The sequence below is a fragment of the Schistocerca americana genome, chromosome 1, assembly GCF_021461395.2.
Source record: "Schistocerca americana isolate TAMUIC-IGC-003095 chromosome 1, iqSchAmer2.1, whole genome shotgun sequence".
Lineage (NCBI taxonomy): Eukaryota > Metazoa > Arthropoda > Insecta > Orthoptera > Acrididae > Schistocerca > Schistocerca americana.
The window spans coordinates 1,073,605,370-1,073,631,796 of NC_060119.1; the positions used below are offsets into that span (position 1 = coordinate 1,073,605,370).

The 26,427-nt window shown below is 42.1% G+C and overlaps 1 protein-coding gene and 1 non-coding gene across 2 annotated transcripts in view; one reads left to right on the forward strand and one right to left on the reverse strand.

Annotated features, from left to right (window-relative positions):
* LOC124617385 overlaps window positions 1–26,427 on the reverse strand; it is a 1,108,641-nt gene that overhangs the window by 348,080 nt on the left and 734,134 nt on the right. The gene's annotated exons all lie outside the window — the stretch shown is intronic.
* Trnap-ugg lies at window positions 2,660–2,731 on the forward strand. The gene has a single exon. It is a non-coding gene; the product is annotated as a tRNA-Pro (tRNA).

Here is a 26,427-nt window from a genome sequence, read left to right on the forward strand (position 1 = left end):
TTATACTGAATGTGAGCGACATAATTATAATTTTTACTGTTGTGAGGTTACGCTAAATGTCAATGAATTTTGAGCTTAGATTAAATGAGAGAGAATTTTGTAGGGAGGTAACAAATGAGAATTTTGTTTTGAGGTTACACAAAAATTAGAATCATTATCCACAATATTTATTTTTATTTTGTGGGGAGGTTACAGTGTTCCGATGACTTATTCTGAAATTAGCGCTTATTTGTATTGCTTTAAGAACCTGCGTGTGCTTCTAAGTCATCTATACTGTTTCTAAAATAATATATTTATTAATGAACTTATTTCAGGATAATTTCCCCTTGAAGCGCGCCATTTCGTTGTATTTGTCCGTGGTACAGTATCAAACTGCAGCGCCACCATATTGTCCCTGAGCATTCTTATGCATCTGAGGCCACTCACTGAATTAACTTTGCAACTACAAAAAATTGTAAATAAGTGTCCTCTCTTAGCACGAAATTAGGTTTCAGAAGCAGAAAGCTAGATCAATAACTGCAGTTTCGGCGACCGCTGTTTACTACATGTGCTGCGGAGTGATCTTGAAACTTATTGAGATATAAGATGGAAATGGTATTCGTAAATTGTGTTGATTTATGATAGATCGGTTTATCTTTAATGCAGATAATCAATGATTACATGCTTAAGGAAGCATCCTCTTGAACCCTTGCTTTTACGCTACACACTCTTACAATGTGTAAAATTTTAATGCAATGCAACAAATCCTTATCTCCTACACGTCCAGTTTGTGCAAACAAAAGGAGTGAACACGAAGTCAAGTCTTTCGTATAACTTTTGAGTATTAAAATACTCAAATGTATGATATTTTCTGTACGTTTCTCGCTCTCTACCAGTAGTTTTTCCTTGACTAATATCAGTTGCTTTAAAACTACGTGTGACCACATAAATTATGTGCTCTCCCTCATATCGTGCTCATTTTCAAATGTGCCACCAGTTACTGCGAAAAAGGCTATGGAATTTTCAAAGGTAGATAATAACAGATTACTTTTATTGTTAGGTTTACCTTATACCTCTTTACTAACTCTTTTGTTGTTCTTCTCCTATACATGTTTTGCTTTTCTTAATATGCAGTATGTCACAATGAAACGCCTAATTTTACGCTACATTAGCGACTGGAAATGCGCCCTTTAAACCTTTATCTTATCTACCATGTCTTGAAGAGGAAATTTAAAAAACCACTTTTTTTATTTGATGCTTCTTTTACACTTGTTTCTTTTTTCTTAAATGTATCACAAGTAACATCGCTTCGATTAATCCATACGCGAGTAAGTAGTAACTCGTTTTTAAAGCTTTATCTTTCTTAGTATGTTTTCAAGTGGAATTTCGTTAACTCATTAAACTTTACATGTTGTTGTTGTTGTTGTGGTCTTCAGTCCTGAGACTGGTTTGATGCAGCTCTCCATGCTACTCTATCCTGTGCAAGCTTTTTCATCTCCCAGTACCTACTACAACCTACATCCTTCTGAATCTGCGTAGTGTATTCATCTCTTGGTCTCCCTCTACGATTTTTACCCTCCACGCTGCCCTCCAATACTAAATTGGTGATCCCTTGATGCCTCAGAACATGTCCTACCAACCGATCCCTTCTTCTGGTCAAGTTGTGCCACAAACTTCTCTTCTCCCCAATCAAACTTTACATACGGTAAATAATAATAATTGAATTCACGCTGAGTAAAAGTCAGCAAACGAAAACTTCCAAGGAATACACTAAAAAAGAAAAAAGAACTTTATCAATCGACAGAAAATGGGAATATTTTACTACATCAGTTTGTTTGCTTTGTATCTACATAACATTTTTAATCTATAAATAAAACTCTATCTGCCGGTGCAATAAAAAATACGGACAGTTATCATTTCGACAATGGTTATTAGTTGCCATTCAAGGTGAATAAGAACGTTGAGTGATGAAGTTCATCTATACCAATGCAGTGCAAATCATTGTAAAATTTGCTGAAGGTGGTATTGATATTGTATCGTACAGATATGAGAGCGTTGTCAAATACCGGGTTGGGTGGCGCATTCCTTAAGGCGCTGGACTTGCGTGCAACAGTCTATTACTGACAGTCAAGATTTAGGTCACTCAGACGAATGCCAGGATGGTTCCTTGAAAAAAATCACGATCGATTTTAAGGGACGTTGCGCCCTTATTTCCCTCATATCCCGGCGCGGACGTAACATTAACCTGGAATCATCCTGCCTTCGGACTGAAGGTACTGGGCCATCTTTCAGACAGTGCAGTAGTTTTCTCGGTAGTTAGGTTCTGTTCCAGTTCGTCCTACGTTGAAGTTGCATTCCGAAGCCAATGAAATACAAAAGGTGTTGTCAATTTAATCTTCCTTCTTTCTGAAATCGTAAGAAATAATGTGACGATGGTGGCTGATGACCTGAGACAGAAAAAAATGAGACAGCAGTAAAAAATTGGGCTTTGGTTGGTACTTTGTTATTGCATAACAGACAACAAGAAAAGGACCATGTTTATCGTTTCGTGCGTGTGCTGTTGAGTCGGCGTCCTGCTCACAGCGAGGGAGTGCATCAAGGTTGCTAAGTATACAACTAGGTCGCCTCACCTGCTGTGAAAGCTAACGTCTTCCTTCATACTCGAACACTCTTCACAGGTGGCTCAGTGGTCTAGGGGTATGATTCCTGCTTTGGGTGCAGGAGGTCCCGGGTTCAAATCCCGGCTGAGCCCTTACTTTTATTTGTCCTAACCGCCTAACAACAGAAGAATATACTCATGAACTTTGGTATCTTTCATATTTGTACGTTTGCAAAGCAAAAACCGCATAGCTGATGAAGAACCGGCAAAATACTGAATAACATATTCTAATCGACGAATTGTCTAATGGTTCTATCAACGCCAAACCGCTAACATTCTTCAATTTCATGAATTTCACTCAGTGTATTTTAATTATATTGCCCTCAAAATCATGTAGTTTCAGTGAACTGAGTAAAGCATCGGCCTCTGCTCCACATGGTATCTTTCAGTTGTACGAGTAGCGTTCCATTTGAGTCTCGTATGATTGCTCTTAGAGTGTGAAATCAGAACTTTGGAGGATCTCACTTGAAAGTATCTCCGCTTCCCCTTTAAAATTTAAACAGCTTGAAAGTTCACCAATGGGAAAATTTTGTAAAATATTTTCGTAGTATAAAATAAATACACTGTACAGAACGAGCAAGTAACTGCAATGCACTTCATAAGGCCAAAGACCTGGTAGCGTCTTATTGCGCGACTACTGAAGGATCTTAGAAATTAAACCATGTCAAATATTTAGAGATAACCAATTGGAGGGACTTGTGCTCAAACCGTGTCGTAAGTTTAGTAGTAGGGAAAGAAGATGCCAGACAGATTCACAGGAAAAACCCCAGTAAATGCAATTCATCTACGGGGTGGACTGTGAACAACTGTCTTCCGGGTAGGCCGAACAAGGTGTAAGTTCCTATGGGACCAAATTGCTGAGGCCATCCGCCCCTACGCTTGCACACTACTTACTCTAACTTGAACTAATTTACGCTAAGGACAACACACACATCCAAGCCCGAGCGAGCACTCGAACATCCGACGGGGCGAGCCGCGAGAACTGTTGCAAGGTGCAATAGATTGCGCGGCTACCCCGCGCGGTCCGAAGAAGGTGAAAAAATAATAAAAAAAAAAGACATTTAACTCGTCATCGAGAGGTGCGGAGTTTAAATCCGCACCAAGTCTTCGTGATTTAGAATTTCTGTAGTTTTAATAAGGCTACTGAGGCGATGCCTACTTTTAAACAAGACTACACACAGCCTTCTCTATCCTTATCCGGCCAGTAGTTTTATATACTCATCTGAAAAGTCTTAGATCGCGACAAAATCCCAATCTCCCTTCCTTATCTATCTCGTACGAACGATTCTTCGGTGTGATTCATCACTTTGGATCCTTTATAAGCGCAAAAATGTAGTTCCAAGAATAGCCTCTAAACATATTAATACCCGCCAGACATATCTTTTGCATCCTACATACTCCGCAAGCCACCGTCCGATACGTTACGGAGGGTACCCTGTACCATCACTAGTCGTCTGCTTTTTTGTTCCAATCACAAACAGAGCGAGGGAAAAATTACAGTCCATATGCCTCCATATGAGCCCTAACTTGTCGTATCTTATCTTCGTGGTCCCTACGCGAAACTTATGTTTGCGGTATTAGAGTCGCTCTGCAGTCAGATTCAAATGCCGGTTCTCTAAAATTTCTCAGTGTTTCTTGAAAAGAACTTCACCTTCCCTCCAGGGATTCCTATTCAAATTCCGGAAACATCGCCGTCACACTAGCATGTTATTCGAAACTAATGGTAACAAGCCAGGTTATACTGAGCGAACTGGCTTAGGAAATGATACATTAACAGCAGCAAAATACCTGGTGATGGTCGACGTACAGAAGATGTAATATACAGAATGATAATAGCAAAAAAGCATTTCTGAAAAAGAAAAATTTGCTGACATCGAATATAAACTTAAGTGTTAGCAAGTGTTTCTGACAGTGTGTGAAGTGTAACCTATTACGGAAGCGAAACGTAGACGATAAACAATTCAGACCAGAAGAAACCAGAGTTTTTGAAGTGTGGTGCTACAGAGGAATGCTGAAGATTAGATGAAGAAATCGAGTAACTAACGAGGAGATACTCAGTCGAACTGTGCACAATGGTTCAACTTGACTAAAAGCAGGCGTAGGTTGATAGTCTGTGGCACCAAGGAATCGTCGATTTGGTAATGCAGGTGTAATGTATCCCAGAAAATAAAACGAAGAGAAAATGAAGCATCTGTTCAAAAGTGATGGTTTTAGTGGTGGGACACATGACATAGACGACGAAAAAGAAAGCATTTTGTCGCTGACCTCAGTAATATGGCATAAGATTGTCTTTAGTGTCATATGTGTGCTTTTCTCGTCGTAACTTTGACTCTCAAAGCCATTAGTCGTAACTGGAAAATGTGGGCTTGGTGATGCCTCAAAGTATAATTATTAGGTTTGATGCAAAGAAATCAGCTTTGCATGAAGATAACGTTGTAGTCAGACTTCGTTAAATGTATACACTACAGGCTCGAATAATTTACCTAGTAATTTGGAAATGATATTACGCTAATGGCGTGCGCTAGTAACGTCGCAAAACCAAACACTTCAAGCTGCCTGAAATCGCATAAGATACTTACAATTAGTAGACCACGATATTAGTTAGTCTTCTTCTTTATAAAATAGAATGAAATCCTCAATATTTTTAGTTAATTCATTCCCATATATGGTATAGTGACCGTCCCATCCGGAGGTTGATAAGAGAGAGATAACAAGCGTTCAAGACAACCGTTAGGACAAGAGTTGAAACATGAATGAGTCGTACATCAATTTTTAAAATAGTTAATCACGAAATTTACGCAGTACGCTGTGTGAGATGTACTCGCTGCAGGAAGATTACGTCTTTGACTTTAAATTTTATTGTAATGATTGATGCAGAGCGTAAAAATTGTAAAGGGAAACCAACAGAATTTAGCAATCACTTTGAAATGGATGTAGGCGCAGTAGTTATCTAGAGATGAAGAGACTTGCGCAGGACAGAGTAGCGTGGAGAGCTGCGTGAACCAAGACTTCGCACTGAAGGCCATACCAACAATCACAAGTTGATAAAATTGACGAGTTCGGGCTTACAGACTTTTTTTTTTTTTTCGCGCACTGTCTGTAAATGTAGTAGACACAGGATAAAATGATGATCATACAGTACCACACTCCTTTCAACTTAGATGTGCTTATCAGAGAATAAACACCTGATAGTGATTGTGTTACTTTGCGTGAATGCATCGCGACAGCTCATCTCTGAAACGAATTTTTACATTGAAGAAAATACAGAAATGCTTGCTGTGCGTTGTAAGTAGGAAGGCAGTGACTTAGAGAGCGGCTTAAAGCGAAGCGCATGTCTGTGGAGGTGGAATGACGGTGAGTTATTTCGGAAGCTGCGTATCGATTTATGCGTTCGATGAACCTACAATTGCATTCGGCTGCGTCTGTAGCTCTCAATGGAACCACCAATCAGGAGTCGTTACTCGCTAGCGGTCCGGTACTCTAAATATAGGACCAGGAATCTACGGGCGTCCGAGCCACTAACAGCGGGCGACTTGAGAAAACCGGTCCTCGCGCGAGCCATAAAGAAACCAACAGCAGGCTAGCATTCCACAGATGTAGCGGAGCAACAGCCGACCAGGGCGTCACTGCCGCCGCAATCGCCCTGTTGCGTGTCTGGTCGTTACTGGCGTTTATCATCGTCGTCCTTCACTGTCCTCCCTGCTGGCTGAAGAGGAATCACTGCCACCAAGTTCTGATTTTCACAGAAGGGCAGGCCGGACGCCGAAAACAAGTAAGAAACCGGATCCTCCTCCTTTGGCAGAAATGCTGGCATTCTAGTGACGATCCGGGCCGCAAATAGGGAATCCACTGACATAAGCGACTTCGACAACGGGAAAATTATTATGACCCGGCGCCTGGGAAGAGCATCTTTCAACAGGTGAACCTGGTCGACAGCTCGCGTGCTACTGCTGTGAGCGTCTGCGGGAAATGACTGAGAACGGTGAAACTACAAATAGGCAAGAAGGTGTATAAACGGTTAGTAGACCATCTGAGCAGCCTTCTTAGACTGTTTGCCATCTAGTAAAATCATCAGAAGGTCGAAACCAATTGCAAAATGATTTAGACAAGATATTCGTACGGTGCCAAATGTGGCAATTGACTTCGAATAACGAAACGTGCGAGGTCATTCACAGAAGTACTAAAATGAATCAGTAAAAATTTCGGTTACACGATAAGTCAAACAAATCTGAAGACTTTGAGTTCAACTAAATATCTAGCGATCAAAATTACGAAAAACCTAAACTGGTACGGGCATATAGACGATACGCGGAAGGTGAACCAAAGACCACTGCGTTTTATTGGTAGTACACTTATTGTTAGAAGATACATCAAGTCTGCTAAAGAGGCTGCCCACACGACCCTTGTTCGTCCTCTTCTGGATTATTGTTGTGCGTTATCGGATCCTTACCAGACAGGAATGACGGAGAACATCGAAAAAGTTCAAAGCAGGGCAGCTCGATTTGCATTATCGCAAAACAGAACAGAGAGCGTCATTGATATGATAGGCGTGTTGGGGTGGCAATAATAAAAAAGGCGTTTTCGTTGCTGCCAGATCTTTTTAAGAAATTTCAATCACAAACTTTTCCCCCGGATGCGAATATATTTTCTTGTCGTTTTCTTACACAGGGAGAACAGGGAGAAATGATGCTTGAAATAAACTAAATCAGAGCTCGCAGAGACAAATTTAAGTGCTCGCTTTTCCCGGTCGCTGTCGGAGAGTGAACATAATGTATCTCAAAGTGGTTCAATGCCCCCCGCCCCCTACATCTACATCTACATTTATACTCCGCAAGCCACCCAACGGTGTGTGGCAGAGGGCACACACTTAAGTGAGAACTGCAGAGTAGTCATGTAGACGTCCATGCCTCGTCACGGAACTTGGGGAACGGAAGGTACCCGCTCTGTAAAGAAGGGTAGGCGGCGATCTGTGGCAGATCTGGCAACTACAAAGTTAGTAAAGGCAACAAGTGTTCTAGAGCACATTACTCTGAAGACTTTGCTGAAGAAGGGGCTTTACGTGTTCCCATGTTCACCGCATGACATTGTCAATTGCGACTGAAATCGAGACGGGAGGGAACTTTGGGATTAGACAGTTGATCAGTGGAAACGTGTCGCCTTGTTGGATGAAACAGATCGACGGCTGTGTTCGTATACGCCGTCATTCGGCTGCTTGAGAGATGCACCACGCCACGGCAAGAGGTCGCTTGGATCAGTATTATGCTGTGGGCTCCCGTGTGACCTGTGGTAGCATTCGAAGGCGCCATGGCAGCTCTGCACTATCTCGACATTATTGAACATCCCCTGCATCCCTTCATGCTTGATGTTTTCAACAACACCGATGGCATCTTCCAAGAGCGTAAATGTCCGTGCCACAAGGCCACAATCGTGCCACAGTGGTTTTAGCATGGTACAGTACTCGAGCTGATTTCTTAGCCATCAGTTTCCCCGGCTCGGAAACTGGCGGAACACTTTTGGGGGGCATCAGACGCCAGCTCCGCGTTAGCAAACCATTCAGACGCAGATGACGTCATTAAAAATCTGTCAATTAATATCAGGCTTTAAGCCTGTAATGCATTGATGGTATCAGTGTTGTTACGTGGGACAGAAACCTTAAGCACTAAAGAAAATGATTAACCTGTTTATTCTTGAACGGAAAATGTTTCGAAAGATCATTGGACCAAAGCGCGAAGAGAACACCTGGAGATGTGAATGAACCAAGAACCTTCCGACCTGATGAAATAATCGTACACTAGGCAAAAAATGAGGGCGCTGAGAATATGCCTAGCAGAAGGCTAGACACTTGCCATGCCAAAGCTGTGCTTACAGGGAAACCTGATGGTATCTGTCCAATTGGAAGGACCTTCAGCAGCTGGGTGTCCATGTCCATGAGAAATGGATCCAAAGTGCATAAGATCTCCATCTAAGGAGGAACATTTTAAGGTCGGCAGATGATTTTCACAGTCTGTGATCGCCAATATGTACGTAAGTGTATGTACGTATTATGCGAGAGGTGTTCAATAAGTAATGCAACACTTTTTTTCTCCTCCAGTTTCGGTTCAAAAAATGCAGAATTGGTCGTGGAACATCGTTGAATATTCCCGCTTCAGCCGCTATAGTTGCATAGCATTCCGATAGGTGGCTGTGCTACACGTAGCCTTCAAAGTCGTGTCTGTAAAGGTGCGTTTCAAGCAGAAGCTGTTATTGAGTTTCTTTTGGCAGAAAACCAGAGACAGCAGATATTGATAGGCGCTTGCAGATTGTCTACGGAGACCTGGCAGTGAACAAAAGCACGGTGAGTCGTTGGGCGAGGAGTCTGTCATCACCGGAACTAGGTCTCGCAGACCTGTCCGATCTGCCACGTGCTGGGCGGCCGCACACAGCTGTGACTCTTGAAATGCTGGAATGCGCGGACACTCACGTTCGAGGTGATCAGCGGTTCAGAATCGAACACTTCGCTGCACTACAGGGCGTCTCTCTATGCCGACGAGATTAGCTCACAAGACTTCATTTGTCTGTTCTTCCTTATCCACCCTACTCCCTGGATCTCGCACCCTCCGACTTCCATCTGTTTGAAGGATACATTCCTTTGGAAGCAGAACGTGAATGAGGAGGTGATTATGATGGAGCATGACTTTGGCTCCGACGTCGACCTGTAGAGTGATACAATGCGGGCTTTCAAGCCCTCCCTGTAAGGTGGCGTAAGGCCGTTGCATTGAGCGGAGATTGTGTTGAAAAATAGTTTTGTAGCGAGAAGAGTGTTATAAAATAAAGTGTTTTGCAACCCTTAATAATACCAACCTACTTTTAGAAAAAAATTTGTTGTATTATTTACTGAAGGCCCCTCCTATGAGTGTAGAGAGATGGTGCCACGTACCTATGGCAACCTATCAAGGAATTGACGACTCCATTGTACAGAGAATGGTGCTGTACTGCATCACTCTAAAGGTAGACCGTCACATTTTAAGCAGACGGTCATAATGTTTTTTCTCATCATTTTACAATCTGCAACCAGGAAAGATTGCGCAGCGGTTTTCTCCTTCTGACATTACATTATTTTTTTCAAAGTGATAATTGAAATTTTGTGACTACAGGTCGCGTACAATGTTGCACTCAGCTACACATACTGTACTGGGTACATGGCTGTTCTGTTCAGTGGAGAGATTAGTAACTTTTAAACGTAAGAAACGACGAAGTCACATCGACAACAAAATGTAATCTACCATCCTCCGTTCCACGTCCTGGGTGCCTCGGGCATGGATGTGTGGGATGTCCTTGGGTTAGTTAGGTTTAATTAGTTATAAGTTCTAGGCGACTGATGACCTCAGAAGTTGAGTCGCATAGTGCTCAGAGCCATTTGAACCATCCACGTCCTGGTCGTGGCTCTGGTAGGCAAGCAAGACGGACAAGGAGGAGGGGCAGGATGGCAGGACATTTCCTAAGACATCAAGGAATAGTAACCATCGTACTAGATGGTGCTCTAGAGAGTAAATACTGTAAGGAAACACAAAGACTGGAATATGTTCAACAAATAATTGGGGACAATGGGTCAAGTGCAGTTCTAATGTAAAGAGGTTGGCACAGGAAAGGAAGTCGATGAGGGCCACATCAAAAAAAGACAGATAACGCTGTTGAGAGGTTACATTGCTATTATATTGAAATTTGGTCTTTTTCATTATTAAAATAATGGTAACTCAGAATTAGTCGGAGTTGCTTGTTTACAGTGTGCGTTTAAAGACACAGTGTGATGGAAAAAATAGAAATTTCACTGAAGGTTTTCGTTGTGTGATTTCTTGCTATTTTTTCCAAAGGCGTAACTCAACACTGAAGCTTCGATACACTTAGTTCTTCTCTTTGTATTGCATCAGTTTCAGAAGTGATTGTTCAAAATTTCTCTGCAGAATTTCGCCATTGTCTTTCTTCCGTCAGCAATGTATTTTCGGAAGATAGAACAAAATAGGTTCTCGCTCCAAGAATCGTCCATGCTCTGCACAATATTGCTAAACAGGATCCGCATGTGCATTACCGTGAGATAGAGCAATCCTCGAGCTTTGCGAAGACTACAGTACATTCGATTTTGCATCAATATTTAACGGTGAAAAAGGATTCCCTGCTGGAGGATAGCGCACAATTTGATCGATGCTTAGAAAGAAGCTCGTGCCATCTGGTGTGAGCGCTCAAAAAATTCAGACGAGAAACTGCTAAGTCCATGTACAAAAACGTAACAAGGTACGGAATTTGGACGTAATCGCATGAGCCGGAACTAGGAAGCAATCAACTGTCCGGGTGTTCCAATATGAAATTAAACCAGCAAAAGTGCTTAGTTCGGGAGGCACCTCCTAGGAAATGATAGAACAATTTTTTGCCATAAGTCATCGATAAAATCGGGAAAGTAACCGAAAATGTCTCATCACTTTTCATATTAACGCTGCCAACTGTCACACAGTAAGCCAGCTGCATATTTGACGCTGAAAAATGTAAATTTACTCACAGCCTCCTCATAAAGAAGTATAATCTTTCATGAAAGTTTTATTACAGGTATGACCATAGCGCTCAGCTTGTCTGGCACAGTTCGCCCACCGCCTGGCCACGTTGTTGGAGCCAGAGGAGGAGGAACAGGGGAAACTAAAAACGCATCGCATTTAAATGGAAATACAGTTGCACTGCATACGACTTGGTGTTATGTTTCACATTTCTCAACAGTATAGTCCACAACGAAACTAATTTTCAGTATCATTTAATTATTTTTGGCATGCCAAAGACATAATATAATTTTTATCTGGTACAGACTGTTGACATACAGACAGACGCAGACAGCTTCACAGATTTTCGCACTCAGTTTGCCACGTAATCCTGACTTATTTAGTTTCATTACAGAAAACACACGTATTTTAACGAAATATTGTAGCACTTTTGCAGCCTCATTGTGGAGACGTGGAAACTTTACTTGAGGAAAGCAATGTCGATGTCCTGGGCAGTGTTAACGTTAAAGGGATTTGTCTTTCAAACAGGAATTACCTTGCGATTAACTGCACATGCAAGGGGCGCTTTCAACTGAAACGGCAAACGGTCTCGAAAACAGATTGGCAGTGTCCTCGAAATATTTAAGAACCTCTCCTTGTAATTCTTTCAAGGCAACAATGAATTCTTCAGACTTTACATTTTCTTTAATGCCACTGAACCTAGGGAAATGGACTGTGTTTGACAGAATGTGTCCCTTCTACAACGCGATTTCCTTTTTATATGCATTCCCATCAAATCAGAAGTTATTTCTCATCTTGCTATGTCTTACTACCGGAGTGTGCAGTCAGGCCCATTTAAAATGCGAGGTCTGCAGTGCATTCCAGATGTTCCAATTTTCGTTACTGCACTCATTTTTTCCTTCATAAATTCAAAAATAGCGAATTCTAAATCGAAAAATCGTTAAAAGTATGCCTCTCGACTTAATCAACATGCTTTGCAGTAATATGACTTAACTCTCCATACGTTTCGTACAATTCCACCGAAAATTGTTGCAACTGACACTGAAATAAATGTGTGACTTCAGAAACTTCACTATTTGTTCCACCAATTTCTTCAAGTGCTGCATTCCTTGGGTTGCCATCTGTCCCGGTATATCAGAACCGTCACCGGTATGGACTTTCTTGTCCTGACATCCCAATAAGACCCAATTTTGTCCCGATTTTGTAAAATACTGTTACGAGCTCCACTCAAGTACCGAAGTAACGCCATCTGTTAGCGCGACATGTAAATGCAGCCTGAGTTATCAGGGGCTGCTGTAGTCGCAAGTGTAGACATTGAAATAATCGTCACGAAAATATTTAATTACTTTTCAATATACACGATAAGGACAGAAAAGCTGAGAGAGTTCTGCTTATACGTTGATGTCAGTCATCAGACTCTTCTATCTCAAAAATAAGATTGCTGTTGTTAATGTTCGCAGTTGATACAATCCTTAAGCTTGGATTACATTGAAACAATTTATTGACGCCGAAGACAGGCCATCTGGAATAATTTTAGATTTTTCAGTAGCACGATCAGTGAAATTTACTTCGTGTTTCTGCCGTCACACCTGGCTCTGTTTGAAAAAAATATAAAGCGTGACAAGAATAAAGTGTCAGTCGTTAAAATAAACTATATTAATCGACACTCGAAGATGTCTGAATGAAAAGAAGACTGCTAGGTTTATTGGCATGCAAACCAAGGTGAATTTGAACAAATTAAAGAATGAGAACACTAGCCAAGAAATAATTAATTTTATTTCGAAATATGAGGAAGCAGAAATGGCTTTCTATATCATAGCATTTCATTACTTAGATGGGCTGTTTCTTTTAATAAATATCAAGTTTTTGATTGAACGACGCTATCTGAAACCCTAGATTTGGTGATGATTGAAAATGCTATTATTATTGAAGATTTTAGGCGACAGTTGTTTTCAGGAGTATATGTATCTGAAGAGTTCTTTAGAAACTAAGCATGACTTGAAAGAATGGAAGTCTAAACACTCGGTGGAAAAAAGTGGTTTTTCCACGGAGTGTTTAGACTTCCATTCCCGCACACAACGCCACTGTGGAAGTATTAGTTTCGCTGATGTCGGCCCAGTGGATTGATGAAAGAAATCGGCTGCTGCCAGGGACTGTGGTATCAACCTTACAGTACCAGTTTAACTGCAAGCTGACCTGCATGGGGTTTTATAAATGTGTAAAAGGGAAAAAAGACTTGCTGAAAAAGGTGAGAGCTTCTGGCAAATATGGTATACCAAATACTTCTGCCGCAACAAATTCTGTGTAGGTGTGTTCTAAATAAAACATACTATATTGAATAAATTTTTTACTTCATTTTTACACCCCCATCTCAGAGCATCCGAACGAGGTCCCAGTTAGATATGGCAACCCTGTGCATACCTGTAAATTTAGGAAAAGTGCTTCCTGATGTACAGAACAATAAATCCCCTCTGTCGATCGACTGTCAATTGAATCTTTAAATTCATTCTGCAAGGGATTGCATTGTCGTTTCGCAGGAGATGTGCAGTACCTGTAGATATGTGGCTGCTTAATATTTACTGGGAATTCTCATCCTTCTCTTGTCTCATTCCCATTCGTGTGTTAAGGCTTCTGACGACAGATCGCTAGCCGCCTCTTTCGATGCAAACAGGCACTAGACGTGTGAACGAACTTCATACCACGAAAAAATAGCGGAGGGGAAACAGCCGTTCTGCCGATATGAAGACAGTTGTGTCGCCTGAAAAAAGCCACATCGCAGTACTCAATGAAAATAATGTCGCGCTCTTCTCGGCCACTTCCGAGAAAAGCCGAGACAGACCGGTCTTTGGTCCGCACGCCGCCTGTACAGCCTGCACACGTGAAGCTCGGCACGCAGTGGCCGGGCCCTGGTTTTAACACAGTAAGGCGCAGTTCTCACTGAGGTAATGAGATTTGCGGTGCGACACCCGATGAACACCTCACGTTTCTGTTCCACTTCCAGGTGCAATCACGAGCGTTTCTGAAAGGCATGTTATTGTGGCTTATCTTCATTTAAAGCCCAGAAAAGCGCTATGTGCACCCGTTCATTGCTTTAAATATCAAACATAGTTAAGCTTTGGTTTCTCGTGAGGGTAGCAAATAGTATCATCTACTCTGACTAAATAGGATACAAATTTAGTCTTGCGCTATTTCCCCTGATGAAATACACATTACATTAAAGTAAGTTGTCGAAACTGTGTGCATGACATTAAATGGCTCTGAGCACTATGGGACTCAACTTCTAAGGTCATTAGTCCCCTAGAACTTAGAACTAGTTAAACCTAACTAACCTAAAGACATCACACACATCCATGCCCGAGGCAGGATTCGAACCTGCGACCGTAGTGGTCTTGCGGTTCCAGACTGCAGCGCCTAGAACCGCACGGCCACTTCGGCCGGCTGCATGACATTAAAAATGCCACTATGAACTGTTTATTTTTGTAAGACCATTTGGTATGTTACTTTATTCAGTGTGGTGCGTATACACTGAAGCTCCAAAGAAACTGGTACACGCATGCGTATTCAAATACAGAGATATGTAAACAGACAGAATACGACGGCGGTCGGAACGCCTAAATAAGACCAGTGTCTGGCGCAGTTGTTGGATCAGTCACTGCTTCTACAATGGCAGGTTATCAAGATTTAAGTGAGTTTGAACGTGGTGTCATAGTCGGCACACGAGCGATGGGACACAGCATCTCCTAGGTAGCGATGAAGTGGGGATTTCACGAGTGGACCGTGAATATCAGGAATCCGGTAAAACATCAAATCTCCAGTATCGCCGCGGCCGGAAAAAGATCCTGCAAGAACGGGACCAACACCGGCTGAAGAGAATCGTTCAACGTGACAGAAGTGCAACCCTTCAGCAAATTGCTACAGATTTCAGTGCTGCGCCATCAACAAGTGTCAGCGTGCGAACCATTCAGCGAAACATCATTGATAAGGGCTTTCGGAGGCGGAAGCACACTCGTGTACCCTTGATGACTGCACGACACAGAGCTTTACGCCTCGCTTGGGCCCGTCAACACTGTCATTGGACTATTAATGACTGGAAACATGTTGCCTGGTCGGACGAGTCTCGTTTCAAATGGTATCGAACTGATGGGTCGTGTAAGAGTATGGAGAAAACCTCATAAATCCATGGAACTGGCATGTAAGCAGTGGACTGTTCAAGCTATTGGAGGCTCTGTAATGATGTGTGGCATGTGCAGTTCCGTGATACGGAATCCCTGATTCGTCTACATACGACTCTGACAGGTGACACATACGTAAGCATCCTGTCTGATCACCTGCATCCAAGCATGCCCATTGTGCATTCCGACGGACTTGGGAAATTCCAGCCGGACAATGCGACGTCCCGCTCGTCCAGAATTGCTACAGGGTGGCTCCAGGAACACAATTTTAAAACCTTTCTAATATTTTCAAGTTTTGTTTTTGACATTTTCATTAGTCTGTGTTTGAATAATCCGAAACTAATAAAACGAACATAGAGTTTTATGTTTTCAAGCATAAAGGTTTTACGGACTTAACGTCAAATATTTAACGCTTTTAACTCATTTGTAACCTGACGTTTGAAGCTTTTTTGTACATGGGAGTTTGATTCTTTAAAGAATTGGAGGTTGGGGGCTACTAGGGTTTCCAGAAGTGGTATAGCATCGCATCTTGAAAAAAAGTAATGTAAATCAACTAATCCATATGTAACGACAATGGGACCGCTATACGTGCTCATAGAATTGTAATTACTATTATTTCTGTATCGTAGTATATAAGAAAAAGTTCTTTGTTTCATGCTCTTGTCTTCTTCTTTGTCTTCTGTGTCTGGTTGATCCTATGTCCTATATGACGGTCGCATATAATCACGGCCTGTAAATAATTAATTCAATTATATGTAGTGTCATGATATTTTTTGTTAAATATATATGCAAATAGCTTGGTAGTATGTGTTTTTGTTTGTAGCAAAAGTACCTTCTCTGACCCATAATTATCATTTACGTAATAATTAAATGTTGCCCTGGCCATTTTGTGTAAGTCCATTGTTGCAGCGACGCCATTGGTGTTAAAAATGATAAAAGTATTTTAATAAGCATTTAATTGCAAAAAATATTAAAGACAATAATCTAAATAAATGCAGCACGGCGTCTTGTAATATTTTTAATTTCTTTTTGTAGGCTAGAGGTACAATTTTATTAAAAACAATTATTTCCACAGCGTACGCTGCCATTGCACATAGGCAGCTATACTGGAGCATCAGGCCACACAGAGGAAGATAAATAATTAATTGAGCATTATATTTAATTTGTTTATCGCGTAAGATTGAAGATAGATATTTTTTTATCCATGGTGAGTAAGACTGTCTTCGCGTTGGAACACTTATGTTTCTGGAGATATCGCCCTGAGAATATTTAACCGTGGCTTTTAACGAACGTAAGAGATTTTTTAACAAAACATTTCCTTCCAAATTTAACAGGGTATTTTATTTCATTCACTTTTTAAAAGACGTTACGCGATAGTGGTTGGAATGCATGCAGAAGAAAATAAATTTTATAGGTTAATATTTTGAAATACAATAAAATGATTTGTAAAAAAAGTATTTTTTTAAAGGCAGCCACATATGAGTTCAGGGACCTCGAAGTAATGGCACTTGGAGGGGGGAAGAGTGTAGCAATTTTCATAATGGCTGTTGAGGTTATCAAACAACAGATGCAACAAATGGCACTGAATTGTTTCCGTTACCTTTCTTGCTTCCCGTACCTAAACGATGAAGAGAGACTGAAAGAACGGATAGCCCGCGCCTTAGGCCGCAATTAGTCGTCCGTAAGCGCTGCCATGTTTGCTCGGAGCAACCATTTCCTGTGGTCATAACGGACCAGCAAAGCGGACACACACACACACACACGGGCCTTATTTGCATTACCGGGGACTGTTCACGTTGTTCTCCTATACAGCAAAGTTCCAAATATTATTGTGCTCAGAGCACACAGCAGTACAAGGTACAGATAACACCTCAGTGAATACAGTCTGACGGCAAACACCTGCCTGCGGTAGAAAATTGTTTGACATAAATAACTGTGGTGCGTGATACTGAAAAAAATAGAGCTTCTTTGAAGTCGATAACGGTGCAAAAATGAAATGGTAAACCCTGGTTTGGTATAGTGGACTCCGCTGGAGATACGATGTCTAACACAGTTGTTAAAGAACCAGAGGTCTAGAACACGGTGTACTCTAGGAAGCAGACAATACCCAGAATACGCCTATTTGGAATGCACAAAACATTGATGCATAGGCAAGGGGAAATTGATCTGCATGTTTTTACCGGCCACCCGATTCTGCTGTGACAGTTCTAGACTCATTCAAAGAAAGTCCAGGGTCAATAACGCGTAAATACGCAGATCAGACAATATTAGTCGGAGGCAACTTTAACCTATCGGTGTAGACTGAGATGTCTGTGGGTTCATTGCGGGGGTACAGACAGACAGGGAGGCAAACGAAATGCTTTTGAACGCGTTTTCTGAGAACTGTCGTAAGCAGCTAGCTTGGTAGCCCATATGCAATGGAAATATCTTAGGCCTCCCAAACTGCGACATGGTCGCGAATTGAACAGTGACCCGAATATAGTAGAAATTTCCTTTACTTCACGTCTATGTCTCACAAATTTTTTGTCACTGTACTACCGGTTTCGGTCTATAATGACCATCTTCAGATCTGTTTTATAAAAACATAATCCTAATATATTGGAGCCACAGCGGCATCGTCAAACGCTTAACACAAAATCAGCGCCAGCGTCGTCAAATATATATAAATAATAGTATATACAAGAGTCATCTTGTCAGACCTGTTTTTGTAAAACATCTGAAGATGGTCATTATAGACCGAAACCGGTAGTCTGATGACAAAAAAAAATTTGCCGGCCGGAGTGGCCGTGCGGTTCTAGGCGCTACAGTCTGGAACCGAGTGACCGCTACGGTCGCAGGTTCGAATCGTGCCTCGGGCATTGATGTGTGTGATGTCCTTAGGTTAGTTAGGTTTAATTAGTTCTAAGTTCTAGGCGACTGATGACCTCAGAAGTTAAGTCGCATAGTGCTCAGCCATTTTGACAAAAAATTTGTGACCATAGACGTGAAATAAAGGAAATTTATCTTAGACCTTGTAGCTACAAATAGACCAGACTCTCAGAAACGGTGATTAGCGATCATTATTTCCTTATATCAACTATGGTTACTAAAGTTAATAAATCAGTCAAGAAGGCTAGGGAAGAGTTTCTGCTAGACAGAGCAGGTAAGCAGTTATTAGTATCTCACTTAGGCAGTGAATTGGCATCACTTAGTTCCAGTAAGATGGATGTGGAGGAATTATGGGCAAAGTTTAAGCAGATTGTAAATCGTAGTCTGGAGAGTTATGTGCCTAGTAAGTGGATAAAGAATGAAAAAGACAGACCATCGTTTAATAACGAAATTCGGTGAATGATGACGAAGCAGAGGCTGTTGCACTCTGGATTCAAAAGGAACACACAAATACCGACAAGCGAAGATTAGTACAGATTCGGGCGTTTGTGAAAAGATCTACTTGCAAACCTTAAAACTACCACCGTCACGCCTTAGCGAAAGATCTGGCAGAGAACCCCAAAAAATTCTAGTCTGTTGTAAAATGGCTAAGCGGGTCTAAGCCTTCCATTCAGTCCCGTGTTGACCAGTCTGGTGTGGCAGATGAAGATAGCAAAACAAAAGCTGAAGTTTTAAATTTCACTTTCAAGAAATCGTTCACACAGGAGAATCGTACAAACGTATTGTCATTCGACCATCGGACAGACTCCCGTATGGACAACATAGTAATAAGCATCCCTGACTAGAGAAGCAACTGAAAGATTTGGAAGTAAATAAATCAGCAGGTGCGAATTGAATCTCAGTTCGATTTTACAAAGAGTAGTCCACGGCATTGGCCTCTTACCTAACTTGCATTTATCGTGAATCTCTTGCCTAGCACAGAGTCCCAAAGAGACTGGAAAAAGGTGCAGGTGACTCCGGCATATAAGAAGGGTTAAAGAACGGACCCGCAAAATTGCAGACCAATATCCCTAACTTCTGTTTGCTGCAGGATCCTTGAACATATTCTCAGTTAGAATATAATAAATTTTCTTGAAATCTAGAAGCTTACGTCCACGAATCAGCATGCTTTGGCTCGTGCCTAACTCAGCTTGTTCTTTTCTTACATTATATAATGCGAACTACAAATGAAGGGCAGATTCCATATTTCTAGATTTCCGGAAAACATTTGACACTATGTCCCCACTGCAGGTTATTAACGAAGACACGAGCTTATGGTATATGTTCAAAGATATGAGAGTGGCTCGACGGCGACATTTTAAGTTATAGAACCTAGTACGTTGTCCATGACGGCGAGTGTTTATCAGAGACAAGGGTATCGGCAGGAATGCCTCAGGGAAGTTTGTAGGACCGTTGTTGTACTCTGTATACATAAATGATTTGGCGGGCAGGGTGGGTAGCACTTGGCCGGCTGTTGTGGCCGAGCGGTTCTAGGCGCTTCAGTCCGGAACCGCAGCTACGGTCGCAGGTCCTGCCTCGGGCATGGATTTGTGTGATGTCCTTAGGTTAGTTAGGTTTTCGTAGTTTTAAGTCAACGGGACAGATGACCTCAGATGCTACGTCCCATAGTGCTCAGTCATTTGAACCATTTTTGGGCAGCAGTTGTTTGCTGATGGTACTGTCTGTAAGATAAGATGTCGAACTTGGGTGAGTGCTCTAGGATACAAGATGACTTGAAAAAAATTCTTGTTGGTGTGATGAATGGCAGTTAGTGCTAAACGTGGAAAAATGTAAGTTAATGCAGATGAGTAGAAAAAACAAACACGTAATGTTCGGATACAGTGTTAGTAGTGTCCTGCTTGTTACAGTCAGTCGTTTAAATATCTGGCTGTAACGCTGCAAGGCGATTTGAAATGGAACGAATATGTGAGGACTGTGGTAGGGAAGGCGAACGGTTCAACATCGGTTTATTGGGAGAATTTTAGGAAAATGTGGTTCACCTTTAAAGGGGATCGCGTATAGGACACTGGTGTGACCTATTCTTGAACACTGCTCCAGTGTTTGCGACCCGTACCAGTTTGGATTAAAGGAAGGCATCGAAACAAATCAGAGGCGGCCTGCTAGATTTGTTACCCTAAGTGATGCGGTGAGCTTTGGGAACTCAAATGGGAATCCCTGGAGGGAAAGCGACGTTCTCTTCGGGAAACGCTACTGTCAAAATTTAAAGAACTGACATTTGAAGCTGACTGAATGATTCTACCGCCGCCAACATACATTGCGCGTAAGTACAACTAAGATACGAGAAATTACGGCTCTTAGGGAGGCTTTAGACACATCTTTCCCTGCCTCTCTTTGCGAGTGGAACAGGAGAGGAAATTACTAGTAGTGGTACAGGGTACGCTCCGCCACGCACCGTACCGTGGCTCGCGGAACATCGAAGTAGATTTATATGTAAACAGAAACTCGTACAGACAAAAATTTGACGGATGAGAAGTGCAGTCGGAGAAAGAAACTATGAAAAACAGACAACCCACAGTGATGAGCGGGATTCAATTTCACGAGATTTAGCTTTTCTGTGGTTTCTCTAAATCAGTTATAGCGTGTCTTTGGATGATGCTTTGGAAAGACCATGGCTGATTTTTGTGCATATCATTGCCCAACTTGGTAAGTGCTGAGTCTCTAAAAGCTTAAGTCGTCGACGGAGCGTTAAAATCTAATCTCCCTCTCATTTCGATACGCCTAGCGATACTCGAGGATAGCAAGCAAGGCTGCACTGGGAGTCATGTCTTTCGCACAGGCTTCGCAGTTTCCATTAACTTTGTTAATGGGCAACACGCTTCACTCACCTTTAAGTTTAGGTCTTCATTCCACCTCATTTCTCCTCGGACTGTTGCTTGTTGGTATACTCGTTACCTGCCTAATTTCAATCATGACTCATTTCTCCTAGGAGGTAATGCCGTTAAACCTTAATCTTTAGCGGAATGCAGTACTTAAATCCCTTCGTTAAAGCTGAAGAGGGCCATTACAAGTCGTTAATTAGATTTTAACGTACCGTATTTCATGAAGTATATGCCAAGAATCGCTTACAATAAGATGCAAATGTAAGTTGTATAGGGGTCTAACGTGGAAGAGACGATGTAATGTATAGCACAATTTTTCCGAGCTTAATGTTACTGTCACCTCCTACAGGGTGTTCCACAATTCATGTCACACATTTCTTTAGGTTGTAGAGGGGACTTTGTAGATCACGTTTTACACAGGGACCCAAGTCCGGAAAGGGTTCGTTTCCATGTTACAAGGGAAACAAGATGAACAGATGCAACTCCTATTTACTGTGATATTTCACCAGATGTTCGATATGACGACCACCAAGTGTGGTGGGCACAGAGTATCTACGCAGTAAGTTCGCATAAACTCTGTCCAACAAGTGTGTTGTATGGTTAATCACTTTTGCTGCAGCATCATCCATGCAACCAGATCTTCCTCCGACTGGACAGGGAGGGGTCTCGTAAACAAAACGCTTCACGTGGCCCCACAAGAAAGTCCAAAGGGATTAAATCTGGGGCTCTTGGTGGCCAAGCATGTGGTCCACGTTAACACGTTAACCTATCCGCCCAGGGTCATCCACGGATAGCGCGCGGCGGACGCGGCCGCGCTCCGCGGGCCAAGGCAATGTAGTGTCGCTAGTGTCGGCATCGCAGCGAGAGAGAGAGAGAGAGAGAGAGAAAGAGATAGCTGCGGAGCGAGTGAGATCGCACAACACTGCTATGCGCTGTACTGTCCCGCGGTCAGATCCAAAGTAAACAAAATAACAGAGGAAGCGCAGCTCTGTAAAAGCGGTCGATGAGCGGTTAAACAAGCAAACCATTTCCTGTTTAGGTAACAATTACTGTTCGTGTTGTAGAGTTACTACGCAAAGCTTTAGAAAACAATATCCAAAACAAGAATCGAAGAACTACTTAATTGTTTTCTGACCCACAGGTTGATTCTATTATTACTGCACATGCACACACGTCGTATGTACAGTAGGCGTCTTCTGAAAGATACATCAATTTCTTAAATGAACTAGTGTCATAAGGGATATAGAATCTCATTCTTACTGTTGATAGTTATAAGTAAATATTTTTCATTGTACTTGGTGCTACAGCTTTTTCTATCCCTTTTCAGAGTTTAGACATCGGGTGCTTAGTTTGCTGTTTTGCAGGCAATAATTTTAATTGACCAAGTTTGAAAACTTATTTAAAAAAATAGAATTGAGGTCATAAAGACCTTTAATCCTTAAAGTCAACATTGCTCAAGAAAACTAATATTTGAAACGTTTTTCTTTTCAGAGGAAATGATTTTGTCTAGCTTTGGTACAATATTCCGGGAGACTGCTAACCTTGAAGAATTAGTCAAATTTTCATCGCTAAGTAGTGAACGGTTCTTAGTTTTAGGAAGCTTTAAAAGGGAGAAAATGCGCTCACAAATATATGTGGAATCAAACATGGAGAGAACTGTGGCCGCGTGATTGTGCTAAAGAGGATACTTCTCTCGTGGAAAACAGCTGTAAAAGTCAGCCAAAGTTTTACACGTAAGAAAGCGGTCCTTCAGACGGATATCGCACTGCAGGTCAATCAGTTGCAGTTGAAACGCTTGTGAGACGTCCTCTGCCCGAATGGAAAACGGACTAACTAATATATCTAAGGCCGGTTGAAGCTCACTTATCTCCAAAAATCTGTTTTCAAACTCTTCTTGTAATTCGCAGATGATTTGAACATAATCTGAAAAATCCACATCTCCTTTAACGCTGTCTACTGCAGGGAAATGTCCACAATTCTCCCCGCGCAAACGTTTTTCTCACAAAATAAGTTCTTTTTCAAATGCTTGAATCGTCTGCACTAAATGAACAACACAGTGATTTTCGCCTTGGAGTGAAATGTTCAAAGTATTTAAATGACCAGTTAGGTCATTCAAAAATGACGAATTCGACGCCCACTTAGGATCACGAAGTAATTCTTCTGGACGCCCTTTCATTTCCAAAAAGGGATTGATTTCGTTCCTCAGGGAGAAAAACCGATGAAGCACCTTTCCTCTGCTCAGCCATCTTACTTCGACGTTGTAGGGGATTCTTTAAACTGGCGGTGTGTGAGTCCATGCGAGCTAAGGCAATTAACCGTTAGAACAACTATCCATAACATTTTTTTATGTTGACAATCATCGCACAAAGTGCCTCCTGGTGTATGAGACAATGGACTGCCTCGAATAAGGAAAGCAGACTTCAGTCGTGTTTGACCCGACGTAACCCAGGAATCCAGTGCGTATCCCTCGTAGCAACATTCGTTGTTACACCGGTTAGGCGTTCCCATTTTAAACCCATTAATCGGACACGTTTTCCACAGCTAGAAAAATATCCAAACCCGTGGTTTGGTCTTTTAATAGTATAAGGTCGAGAAATTCTTCGGTGACAGTCAGATTGTCGTCGATACCCCGAATGAATATGACGGGCTGACGTATGTCCGCAACGCCCGTGGACTCGTCAAGAGCGATAGAAAATGAACCGAAGTTTGCAGCTCTCTCCATTAATTGCTGCTCCATATCTGAGGCCATATCTTCGACTTCGCGAGCAACAGTTTGAGGCGAAAGAGGAATTTTTTCACATTTTTTCATGAGGTCTGCTGGACAAATAAAAGCCGCCGAGTCGATCAGGCAATCCCTGAGATTCCCAGCGGCAAAGGGTTTCCCTGCTTTCGCAATTCTCAGCGGACATTTGTAACTTGCGCGCATACTTTGCCCACCTGTTTCCTGCTCCTACCACGGCAAAAAAACCTCACAATTAATTTGTACGCTAGCAAGGACTGCGAAATGTGGTCGCAAAACAAATTTTTATCTATAGGAATATTTGCGTTTTAATTAATTGAAAACATAGATCAAACTACAACATACGTTTTCCCATACGTCAAAACACAAATACACCAAAAAAAGCAAATAATGACTCTTAATGACACTTTGCTGTCCGAGGGAGCGTTTGTGACGGCTTTTCTGAAAGATGCAAAAAATAACGCATCTGAAACGTTTTCTTATGCCTGAGCGACGCGATTTAATGCAAGCCAAATATAAAAATTAACCGAAAAGGAATGTTCCTTGTTGCTGACAATTTGATAATCGATAACTGACACATTGCTAAGTGACTTATCAGATTATAAAATATAGTTTTATTTATCATCTTTAACAGAGAGTCATACGATAGGAAGCACTTACTTCGCTGTAATGCTGCTTGAAATTGTCATTCAGTTCAAGCTTTGACTGGCGTTCCCCTTGCGACAAATTTTCGAACTGATCTTTGTGACAGGTATTAGTGCTGTTCAATCGAGTACTTTTTTTAAATACAAGAGGTTCCGATGACATTTGGCATGATTTTCGACAGCAGTACAAAGGAAATTAATTTCCCACTCGGGTTTAAATAGTGCGGACGTGCCGCTCCTCCTTTTTTGTCTGCTGCTGTTGACCATCCATCTCGATCCACTGTAGCCTCACGTCTGTTGACTAACCGTTTTGTGCGTATCAGTGCTTTTGACTGTTGCTGGTGCGACGGCCTGTCTTCCGTACGAAGCGCGCCTACAGCGGCATGACGAGGCCCGGTGGGTTGACCGCACGCTCAGTTAAGCGACAAGACTCGGCCACTGCAACAACGTACGAATTTACCCGGGGCGCTGGTGCCCCAGAGGCACAGTTTGGACGAGCCTGGATCCACCTGTCCCCGTAGACTACGTTCAAATGGTTTCGGACGCGAACTCCAAAATATACTTCCGCGCCATCATGTTGGAATCACAATTCGCGCCAAATGTGCAAAGGTCCATCTCCCAAAAACTCGGCAAGTACATGTTCCAGGAATATCAAGTACCTGGCACCCGTTAGGTGGGGAGGAAGGATGTACGGCCCTATCACTCGATCATCGTTTATACCTGCCTAGGCATTCATGCCGAAGGTGAGCTGAAATCTTCGTGTACGCGTGGCTTTGGGGTTTTCGTGATCCCAAATGTGCCTATTCCAAGCATTCATAGAATGTTCCCTGTTGAAATGCGCTGAACAAAATTTGCCTTGGAAAGTGAGGAAAATCCACACAAATGAGTAAAAACCAAGTACAGAAATTGGCACAAATTCTGCCGGGAGCATGGCGTGTACCTTCTGAGACGAGTGAGACACGTGCAAGTCATGTGCGATGGATTGTATGAAGCACTTCTTCTTCCAGTACGACAGTGCGCCTACTATTTGGAGTACCATGGCTTTTCTCTATCGCTTGTGAATTTCCCACTGGTAAACATGAGATGAGATGGAGTCATACGATTTGGAAAGTTCTCGTGTTACAGACGTTGAGCTTATCCTTCATTACGGTGAGCTTCACTGTAAATTAACAAGATATCGGTGTAATCTGCATCCTGTTACTGCAGTACTACTCACCGTAGTCTCAACTAATGCATTACTGGGAAGCATGGAAACAAGGCAGATGGAAACAGAGGACATTACGTGACATCCCGTCATCGTACAATTCATGAATGTGGATAGCCTACCATAACAGACGAACTGCATAAGAAACAGCTAGCGCGCGATTGGCTAGCTCTTGTTTTCCTTGTAACATGGAAACATACCGTTTCTGGACGTGGGTTCCTATGTAAATCTTGACCTCCTAAGTCCCCTCTACATCTCTAGAAGTGTATAACATGAAGTATGAAACATTTTGTATACGGTCGTGCTAACATAATGGCTTGTGCCTCAACTAAAGTAATCTCTTCCAAGTGTAAACCTTTTAACAAGATGGTGCTTCTTCCCATTTTCGTTCATGAATACTTAAATACCACTGTAACAGAACGCTTCGTCGGTTTGTGTCTCTGCTACTCAGAGGTTTGTGATAAGCGACTATTTATTTATTGCTGTGTGCGGTGATGCGACAAGATCGTCATGAAAATTCCATTTTTGCCAAAACAACTCGCTGTTTAACAGAATCGCATGTCTCTTGTAGTGGAGTGGACCTTTCTTTACCGTGTCCGTAATCATCAAATTTTCGCATATTTCCGTCCCGACACTAAGCTAATTGAGTGACACACTTACTTGCTTCCCATAGATCTTAAAGACACACCGGAACGGAGAAGCAGGGAACTTCAAAATATGCTTTCCGTATTGGTACTGAACGCATTCACACAGAATGTCG